This window comes from Carettochelys insculpta, chromosome 3 (genome assembly GCF_033958435.1).
Source record: "Carettochelys insculpta isolate YL-2023 chromosome 3, ASM3395843v1, whole genome shotgun sequence".
Taxonomy (NCBI): domain Eukaryota; kingdom Metazoa; phylum Chordata; order Testudines; family Carettochelyidae; genus Carettochelys; species Carettochelys insculpta.
This window is the reverse complement of record NC_134139.1, coordinates 122,065,857-122,075,173: the sequence shown is the minus strand read 5'-3', so window position 1 is coordinate 122,075,173 and position 9,317 is coordinate 122,065,857. Positions and strand designations below refer to the sequence as shown.

Sequence of the window (9,317 nt, the reverse complement as noted above, 5' to 3'; positions counted from 1 at the left end):
GCAGGGGTTCTCCTCACCCGGGTGGGGGTGCATGTCCCAGCCCTGCCATACCTCCATAAGTACGGCCCTGACTGTGGCCTTGCTCACCCCGAACTGATGTCCCACGGAGTGGTAGGAGTCCAGGGTGGCCAATTTCCAGATGGCAATTGCGACCAATTTCTCCAGGGTGAGGGCTGGCCACATGCAGGTGTCCTGGTGCCAGAGTGCGGGGGTGAGCCAGTGGCAGATCTGGAAACGTCTGCCTTGACATGTAGAAGTTCCACAGACACTTTTCATCATCCCACTCCCCCAGCACCAGGTGCTCCAACCAGTTGGTGCTGCTGGGGAGGGTCCAGAGGCTCCAGAGCACCCAGGGGGGAAACCCAGCAGTGCCTTGGGCAGGGTTTAGAGGCACAGGCCCAGGGAAACTGCCCAGCCACCCACATAGATTGGGTGCAGCTGCGGTGACAGTGCAGAGCACTGACAGCAGGGTATTCAGGACAAGCATGTCCTCGTGAAGGAGCTGCTGCTGTGCCTCCATCCTGGAGAATGGGTGGGCTCTGCCAGGCTGGGGGCAGCTGTGCAGCACTTAGCTCATGTGGGGTGGAGGGAGGGGACCTTTGGGGGAGAAACTTCCAGGCTGGCTGTGGTCCTGGAAGGGCTTGTCGGCCATAGGACCGCATCCGTGGTGTTTCCTGCCTCCCTTCTTTTGAAGGAGTGCTTGGAGCCATGTGGATGCCCCCTTTCGAAAGGCCATGGCAGCCCTTCAAAAGGGCACATCAACCTGTTGATCCGTTATTGGCGCGCAGTTGCTCCCTTTCGACAGCTGCTATTTTGATGGCTGCACATCAATTTTTGCCCTTTCGAAAGAGTGCTTACGTGTAGACCCAGCTATCTCATAGAGCTGGAAGGGACCTTGAGAGGTCATCAAGTCCAGCCCCCTGCCCTCACAACAGGACCTATCACCATCCCTGGCAAATTTGTTTTAATCTAACCTGCCCCAGATGCCTGAAAGACTCCATCAGGGTTTGGACTCCCAACCCTGGGCTTACAAGGCCAATGTTCTAACCACTGTGCAGGACTGCAAGCACTTGTGGTAAGTATGTGCTGTGCTGACAGAGAGAGCACAGTATGCATACACACCCACCCCCGCCCCCACATACAAGAGTAATGTATTAATGGTGGTAGTTGTAAGCCAGTGTAACTTGCATTGGCAACTTTGTACTGTAGAGATGGCCTTAGATTGTCACAGCTAAGCACAAGGTGGAATACAACTGTTCAGCATAAATACTTAACATATATTGTAAAGTACCATTCAGTATGAAGTAGCCCATTTATATCAACCATAACACAAAAATTGGGGTCAGGCAGGATGTTATAATAATTCATAAATGCAGGGTTTTTATTCAGCCCAGGATTTTCAGTTCCTATCAAAATTATGAATTTAAGTTTTCAGACAACTTTTGGAAGTGTTGTGATTGTTTCCTTTGAGGGCAAGGAGAGGCCAGACATGAAGTGATCATTTTGTGAAAAGTGTTTGTTAGGTACTGAGACAGTGGGTTTGTCTTTTATCATTTTTCTCTGTGAATTCAATTGAGAGCATGCTGATTGTCTGGTTTCACCCACGTTGCTGTTTATAGGGATATTTAGGGCACTGGATGATTTATATAATATAATTGATCATGCAAGCAGTAGTATTGATCAGTGTAGCAGTAGAGATATGTCTGCAGGTTTTGCTTCTCTTCTGGAAGGGAGAACTTTGTGCTGCTCAAAAGCTTATTTCTTTCACCAATAGAAGCTGGTCCAATAAAAGCTATTACTTCACCTACCTTGTCTCTCTAATGTCCCAGAACCAACATTGCTAAAACAACACTGCAAACACATATCTAATGATATCAGAACAACCAGAAGAGCTAGAAATGTTTTTTGTTTGCATGGTTTATTTATATATTTATTTTGTTTAATCTTAGGGACAATACAGGGATATCTGAAGGAAAACCTTTATGTGGTCATTTGCTTTTGGCTCAGAACAGCAGATCCAGGATTGTATTTGAAATGGCTACTTACTGACCGCAAGTTTGTTAAAAAGAAGACATTGGTGATTTTCAGTTTCATTAGTTTCAACACCATATTGTTAATTAATCTGTTTTGCCTGAACTCCTCATTAAATTTCTTTACTTCTAGATAGGGGTAAATTTATGACTGGTAGCCTTTTGCAGGTAATGCTTTATGCTAAGATTTAGTTTGCCAGAGGAATAATTAGATCCACAAATTGGACTTTGAGGAATATACGTCTGGTGACGTAAAAGAAGATAACTAATATCATACTATCTGTAGCATCCCACAGAACAGATCATAATTCATTATTCCTTATCAGTCCAAAAGAATTCTGAAATAGGGTATCTGGCTTCAATTGCTTTGCTTTATGATATGTCAGGAAAACTCTCTGTTCCTTACCAGGACTTTGCTTGGATCTTTTTCCTACAAGTAAGTGGGTTAGACACAAAACAGCTTCCCGTCTTTAGGCCTTTCCAAAATTACAGTTGAAGGGTGTCAGAGGAAGCAATAGATCACCCAAGCTGAAATGTAGATGATACTTCTTCACAGTCGTGATATCAGCCTGTCTGCCTCCTTGCTCAGAACCAATCCCAGAACAGAAATTCACATGGTTCCCTTATTCCTAGTTTACTTCTCTAAATCACAGTCCTATCTCCAGGGTTTTTTCCATGAATGTAGGTTGAAGGTTTGATCCATACTTAGTCAAATACAGCCATTCAATAGCCAGGCAAAATACAGAGCAGAGAGTGTGAGGTTCACGGTATTTAATATTGTGTCATTTTAATTTCACACTGGTGCAAGCTCTTTGAGAGCAATGTGTTGCATCGGCCGTTTGCTAGAATCTTGAGAGTGGTGCTTAATTTGCATATAAATATATGTATTTTCAGATAACGACTACACAATAATTTTCTTGTTCGTATAGCTCCATGTAAGAAATTGCTTTTTTTTCCAGTGGTGGGAATCAAACATTTGAAGTGCCATTAGCATAGAATTGATTTGCTCTACAGCCCATCACAGGCTCCACTTCTCTGCCTAAAGTGTAGTGAGTGGGAAGGCAACTGCATGCCCCATGTTAGTACTCCATGGCCACATTTAATCTGCAGGCTGCACTTAGGATGCCTTTGTTTTACTTCACTGGGCTGAATTCTATTTGTAATTAACCAGACTGGTGTCTGAGTGATGATATAAACTGAAAGACTTTCTCCATTTTATTTCTTGTGGTCATGTAAGGAGATTTCACTGGTTTCACTTTATTTACTAACCAGCCAACATAGACTTAATATCTGTCTGAAATGTGCAGTTTTGTGATTGATTTCTGTGGGGTCAAAATTTCACCCACTGAGCCCCAAATCCCATTAAATTGGATTTGGGTACCTAATCCCATAAATCTCTCTTGAGAATCCCAGACATATACCATAACAGTAATCATGATGTATACAGTAATGCCCATACCATTCGCCTCAGAAGGAGGCAAACAAATAGTACCTCAATTCCCAGCAGAGATAACTGAGAGAGGAAAGTGAAGGCCAACATTTTCAGAAGCATCTGATAAGGGTGGATGTTTCAAGCTACAGGTGCCCTGCTTAAGAAACACCTTTGATTTTTCAGAGATGCTGATGGCTCAAACATCCCATTGTTCTGAATTGGCATTGTGGGTGCTTGCCCCACTTCTAAAAATTAGACCCTATGAGCCATGCCCTTGGTTCCAGTCAAGCTGCATTCAGCAGAGGATCTGAGAGAAGAGGGGAGACAGGTGTTTCTAAGCTACCTTAACATTTCTCTAATCTTTGAGTTGGATAGGAAACTGATCCAGTGTAAGAACGATGCTTGGTGGCATTGGTCCCTAAAGACCATTCTGTGAGACTTGTTCACCAGAATGATCCTTTACATGCCCACTTTCATTTTAGCACACCTACTAAGCCAAGTGGAGGAGAATAGCAATAGATAGGACACAGACATATCAATAGATTTTTTTAATATCATCAGCTGCCTCAGTAGGGTAGATTTATGGATGCTCTGTGGTCCATCAGAAACGGAGGGGGAAGGAATACCAAAATGGAAGCAACTCAAATTCACTTGTCACAGCTGAAAATTTAGCCTTAATATCTTGTTTGGTATCACATAAAAAGCTTATGGTAGAGCTGGGAATAGATTCCTGAATTCTGATGTAAAGGCCCATGTGCCATCTGTTACACTAAGGGGTTCACAGACAGATTGCTTCAAATTTGTATATCCAGTTAGGCCATCTGTAAAATATGGCTTAGTCAGACTCCACACTTGTCAAGTGCTTGCTTGCAATCTTTTACAAACAGAACAATACAGATTTCTGGAAGGCTACTGCTCTGCGTAAATGTTAACATCTGACCCTGAAACTTGGAGAATGTTTGTGACAAACATCTTCTTAGTGGGAAAAGCTGGAGGCAATTTAAATCTAAGCTCCAATATATGTTGGGTTAATTTCTATGTACTGTCACAAAAATCTTCAAGCTGTCTTCAACAGATAAGGAAACACACAAAGAACATTAATTTCCCTTGTAGTATCAGTAATTACAACCCCAGTAAAGATTCAAAGCTGTTATAGGTGCACATGCTAAGTTTACAGTGAGTTAGGAGGGGAAGGTTAACTTTGAAAAAAATGTGAGCTCTTCTGTACTTTTCATACAAAACAAAGATGTTGACTTCTTGTTTTAAGGGAGAAAACCCCAGAACATTAATGACGTGATCGCTTTGTTATCTGTTATAAATAATTTACAAATACTCCATCATACGCAGCATAATACAGGATACTACAAGCTAATAAGCATGTGTATGTTAATTTGTAGAAAACAGTTGTTTGCATGACACATTATTTGAAAAATAGTGTGTAATTATGTAACTAAAGACTACCTTAGCATATTTGCCACAGGGCTCAGAGAGAAGGTTATGCATAGAACTGTCACTTGGGCATTTCCTTAACTTCTTATTGGTTAACTATGCAGCATTAACAATCCCTCAGCATAGTTTTTTTTATAGAATAGAAGATTAAATTGATGACAGATTGTGCTCCTGACAAACCTGTTTCTCTGAAAAGCTGGTATGGATACCGTAAAGCAAACCAGCTGAAAATGGAATTACTGATACGTCTGTTGGTAAAATGAATTGCATCTTTGGATCAATATATGCTGAAACACTGATATTTTACATCCTGGTGACAAAAACATTTATTAGCTGACTGCCAGACAAAAATAATCTTTCTAAAGAAAACACATTCCAAAATTAAATGTGCGAGATAAAAGCTATCCCATAAAAGCTCATCACCTATTAAACCATTTTGTTAGTCTTTAAAGTGATACATGACTGCTTTTGCGTTATGAGGGACGTGTTAAAGATCTTCTGAAACATTGTGTGGGGTCACACTAACCTCAATCCCATGTATAATTGTCTGAGGATCAGTGAAGAAAATATCAGTGCAGGAGCACTTTTTTTTTTTTTTTTTTTTTACATATAGTGATCCTATACACCATACTTTTCATAGAGATATGCTTATGCGATTGATATGGCATAATTCAGATATATTTTATATCATGTGGCTGTCATTGGAGACATTTGCAGGTAGCTGCTTTCACAGGGTCCCTGGACTGGAGCCCAGAGAAGAGTGGGCGCTCTAGCCACCACCTTCTCCCCATGATAGCATGGGAAAAGGACTGGTTTTGGTAAAGGCATTTGTCCTGCCCTGTTTTGTTAAAGGGGTTTGTACTTGCCCTGTACCACTTGGAGGGGTCAAAGTGACAATGGAATTTTATTTCCCCACTTTTCTCCATGTTGACCAAGGATGAGAATAGCTCCACAAACAGAAAACTGGTGTCCTAAAGGAAATACCTAAGTGGAGGCTGCTGTGATCTTCTGAGGCCAGCAATTCATCAAAAATCATGGGCCCAAGATAGAGGAGGAGCTTTGTCACAATAGCCAATTTCTTTAATGTATTCAGCCTAGTTTGCATGTTTTGTTTCATTTGCTCCATCATCTGCTTTGTGCTGTTTGCTATCCCTTATAATCCCTTAAAATTTACTCTTTGTCATTATTTTTTTGTTTTTTGTTTATTCTAAAACACATTTTGTGCAATTCATAACAGGAGGGGGCAAGAGCTGTGCATATCTTCCTCCACATTCAGAGAGGGGGCATATTTAATAAGTTTACACTGTATACCTCGCTATACAATACAAGACGATATAATTTTGGGTTTACAGTCCAGAGGGTGCATGCATGGGAGTGTTGGGTGATTCCTGAAAAGAGTCATTCCCCAGAGCTGATTTTAGATTCTGTATGAATCTACATCTCGAAGTGTCCTTACCCATGTGTGTGTGTGTTGAAGGTGGGGTTGAGAATCTGTCAAAGCAGCACAGAGAAAGGGGAATCCAGGCTGGTAGGATAGGGGGGCTCTGTGGAACCTCAATACATCAGGTGCGACCCTAGAAAGGCCATCCAGCACATCACACATCTGTTCAAAAGTTGTTACAAGATCCTTCCATAAAAGCTTTAATAATATAAGCTGAAATACTCGCTTTATAAAAAAGAGACAAAAGACATCAACAAATGTATTGTCACCAGCAGGTAGCAAGGACTTATCCAGAGCATTCGAGTGAGCCAATTCCAGGATGAAAATACATTTAAACTTTGGAGTGGGAGATTTTCAGGATATTGCTCCTTTTCAGAACTCTGTGGCTTGAACCCATCTCAACAAAAACATATTGCAAAGGGAGGGGGGAAGTACCTCAAATTTTCTTGTTAAGGTTCCATTACTTTTATTATCTATCTATCTATCATCTTAGATGTATTAGAAGTTTGCAAAAATGAACACATTTAAATGGAAAAGCCATCTTTCAGTATAAATATTTCATCCATCTGCAATATCTTCTTACTTTACAAGGACTTGGCTAAACAATGTTAACAACATGTTTTAAGTTTAAAATAAAACAAAACAAAACAAAACAAAAAGCAAACAGGTGGAACCCAGACCTGGGCAGAAATATGAATAATAATGAAAACCCTATTGATCTTGTTCAGAAGCTTTTCACACATAATATTTTCTGCATATCTAGCTTAGATGTCCCCAGTTCACTTAATAGAGCACAAAACATTATCCTCATAATGCCCTTATTTTATCACCCAGTTGACATTTCTCTAGTAATATTATCCTTTTTTAACTAGTGAGTGGCAAATGCTGCTGACATCTTTTGGCAAAGTGTATAGGAACCTTGAATAAAAATCATATTTTCTTATGTTAGTGTAAAAATTAATTTTAGCTGAAAGTCTAATAACAGGACCTTGTTTATCATAATCAATGAATGACAAACTTTTAAAAAAGTGATTATGTTTGGATGTTTATCTACAAAATACTTGGAATGCATTTACACCACAGTCCCCTTTCAAAAGGGGAATGCAAATGGGGCAAATTGAAAATGCAAATATAGTGCTGATTTACAAATCTCATGCTTCATTTGTTTAATCTCTTGTGATCTCGCTTGCAAAAGAGACTGCTTTTGAAATAAAAACAGCAGTATCGACAGAGTTCTTTCTAACAAAAATCCCATTTTTGAAAGAACCCTTCTCCCTGAAAAATATTTGAAATAAAAGGTGCTTTCAAAAAAATTTTTTTTTCAAAAGAACCTCCATCTACACTGCTGTTTTTGTTTCAAAAACAGTCTCTTTCGGATGCATGATTGTATGAGATTATGCAAATGAAGTACAAGATTTGTAAATCAGAGCTTCATTTGCATTTTTTATTTGACTCATTTACATCCTCCTTTAGAAAGGGAACTGTAGTGTAGATGCAGCCTTGCGGGGTCTAAGAATGGGATTGCAAACCGCATAGGAAACAATCCTCCTTGAGAGATTTGCAATATTTCTTTCTGCTTGGACAAGAAACATAGTAAGGGTTATAGTCAATTTAAAACAGAGAGAACCAGTAAGAGGACTAAATAATGCTACCATGATAAATAACACAGTAAAAGAGATGGTGAGAAACGAAAATACATCTTTCAAAAACTGGAAGTCAGATTCTACTGAGGAAACTAGAAAGGAGCATAAACTCAGAAAAGTAAAGTGTAAAAGTATAGTTAGGGGCACCAAAAATAGTGTAAAGAACAAATAGCAAAAGAAACATGATTACAGCAAAGGTATTTTTAAGTCCACCAGAAGAAGAAACACTGTCAAGCAGTCAGTGCACCCACTGGACAATGGAGGTCTAAGGAGCATTCTAGATAAACAAGGCCATTGAGGAGATGCTATGAATTCTTCACATTAATTGTGACTGAGAAGAATATGACGGAGATTCCTCCATCTGAGCCATTCTTTTTAGGTGAGAAATCTGAGGAAATGTCCCACATTGAATTATCAATAAAGGAGACATTTGGATTGAAAAAAAATGATAAATTAAACAGTAATAAATCAAGATTAGTTGGTATTCATCCAAGAAACTCCAACATGAAATTTCAGAACTAACAACTATAGTATGTAGTCTGTTGCTTAAATTGGCTTGCAAACCACATAACTGGAAGATAGCTAAAGTAATGCATTTGTTTTGTTTAAATCTCCTGAGATCTGATTTTACTACCATGCACATTGGTTAAAATTACAGTAAAGAGCAATTATCAGACACATAGATGAACAAGATTTGTTGGAGAAGGCTTACAATATAGCTTTTGTAAAGGGAAATCATGCCTCCCCTGTACATTATATTTCTTTGAGGAGGTTAACAAGCATATGGACTGGCGTGATCTAGCTGATGTAGTGTACCTGAACTTTAAGAAAGTCTTGATGATATCCAACACCAAAGGTTCTTTGCGCAAAATAAGGATAATAAAGAGGGCAGGTCTTCTTATGGGTCAGTAACTAGTTAAAAGATAGGAAATAAAGAGTAAGGATCAAAGAAAAAATCAAAATGGAGAGAGGTAAAGAGTGGGGTCCCCAAGGACCTGTGCAGTTCAACATATTCATATATGATCTAGAGAAAGAGGAGTAGTAAGGTGAAGGCCTAAGCCTATACAGCACAGGCCTGCTTTGAGGCTTAAGGCCTAGCAACAATGGACAAAACATGGCTAAAAGCAAAGCTGAACTGTGAGCAAGAGGCAGGCCTCTGCTAACAGAACTTGGCTCGGACAGAGCTGAAAATACAAAACACTAATTGGTAATCGGCCCACATGCAGAACAATAGTTGGTACTAGTTGAAATTACAAGGTACCAGCAGCTCATTAAAGTAGATCTTGGTACCTACTCCTCACAGATACAGATCCAGGTTCCTG

The 9,317-nt window shown here is 39.8% G+C and overlaps 1 long non-coding RNA gene across 1 annotated transcript in view; it reads left to right on the top strand.

Moving 5' to 3' along the window:
- Positions 1–2,011: 2,011 nt before the first annotated feature.
- Positions 2,012–9,317, top strand: part of LOC142010757 (uncharacterized) — a 45,852-nt gene continuing 38,546 nt past the window's right edge. Inside the window, exon 1 of the long non-coding RNA XR_012644871.1 lies at positions 2,012–2,077. This is a non-coding gene — a long non-coding RNA (uncharacterized LOC142010757). The remainder of the gene's footprint in view (positions 2,078–9,317) is intronic.